The sequence below is a fragment of the Lithobates pipiens genome, unplaced genomic scaffold (genome assembly GCF_037356315.1).
Source record: "Lithobates pipiens isolate NorthernLeopardFrog02 unplaced genomic scaffold, aLitPip1_a1.2 Scaffold_13, whole genome shotgun sequence".
Taxonomy (NCBI): domain Eukaryota; kingdom Metazoa; phylum Chordata; class Amphibia; order Anura; family Ranidae; genus Lithobates; species Lithobates pipiens.
This window is the reverse complement of record NW_027507718.1, coordinates 398,183,023-398,184,582: the sequence shown is the minus strand read 5'-3', so window position 1 is coordinate 398,184,582 and position 1,560 is coordinate 398,183,023.

Below are 1,560 nucleotides of genomic sequence, written 5' to 3'. Positions count from 1 at the left end.
GAGAGCACTGACATCAGAAGCGTGACATACAGCACTGACATCAGCACAGTGATGTACAGCACTGACAGCAGCACCGTGATAGAGAGTACTGACATCAGAAGCGTGACATTAAGCACTGACATCAGCACCGTGATATACAGCACTGACAGCAGCACCGTGACATTAAGCACTCACACCAGCACCGTGATATACAGCACTGACAGCAGCACCGTAAGCAGCCCCAGGAGGAAGTCAGCACAGCACAGGGATGGTGTGATCCCCTCATAATAAGCAGGCCCAGGAGAAACTCAGCACAGCACAGGGATGGTGTGATCCCCTCATAATAAGAACCCCCAGGAGGAAGTCAGCACAGCACAGGGATGGTGTGATCCCCTCATAATAAGAACCCCCAGGAGGAAGTCAGCACAGCACAGGGATATCATAAGCAGCCCCAGTAGAAATATGACACCGCTCAACCTCTTCAAAGAGGAGGCTAGGGGCATATAGTACGGTGTGCTTTTTTGGGACAAGGAAGTGAGCCAAATGAAGAAAGAAGGTAGTGCACTTCAACCCTATGTATTGTGGACCGATAACAGTCCTTATAGAATAGCAGACTGTACCTCACTCAACCCTATGTACTGTAGCACCCTAGACCAAGTTACCAGTCCTTATAAGAACTTTTGTGGACCAAGCAGGTTGTGTGTTAGTGATTAGCAGACTGTACGTCAGTCCCTATACCAATGAAGGACTGCTGCAGTATAGGGCAGCAGTCAGCAGTAGTGCACCTCAACCCTATGCATTGTGGACCGATAACAGTCCTTATAGAATATCAGACTGTACCTCACTCAACCCTATGTACTGTAGCACCCTAGACCAAGTTACCAGTCCTTATAAGAACTTTTGTGGACCAAGCAGGTTGTGTGTTAGTGATTAGCAGACTGTACGTCAGTCCCTATACCAATGAAGGACTGCTGCAGTATAGGGCAGCAGTCAGCAGTGGTGCACCTCAACCCTATGTATTGTGGACCGATAACAGTCCTTATAGAATAGCAGACTGTACCTCACTCAACCCTATGTACTGTAGCACCCTAGACCAAGTTACCAGTCCTTATAAGAACTTTTGTGGACCAAGCAGGTTGTGTGTTAGTGATTAGCAGACTGTACGTCAGTCCCTATACCAATGAAGGACTGCTGCAGTATAGGGCAGCGGTCAGCAGTGGTGCACCTCAACCCTATCTATTGTGGACCGATAGCGGTCCTTACAGAACAGCAGACTGTACCTCACTCAACCCTATGTACTGTAGCACCCTAGACCAAGTTACCAGTCCTTATAGGAACTTTTGTGGACCAAGCAGGTTGTGTGTTAGTGATTAGCAGACTGTACTTCAGTCCCTATACCAATGAAGGACTGCTGCAGTATAGGGCAGCGGTCAGCAGTGGTGCACCTCAACCCTATCTATTGTGGACCGATAGCGGTCCTTACAGAACAGCAGACTGTACCGCACTCAACCCTATGTACTGTAGCACCCTAGACCAAGTTACCAGTCCTTATAAGAACTTTTGTGGACCAAGCAGGTTGTG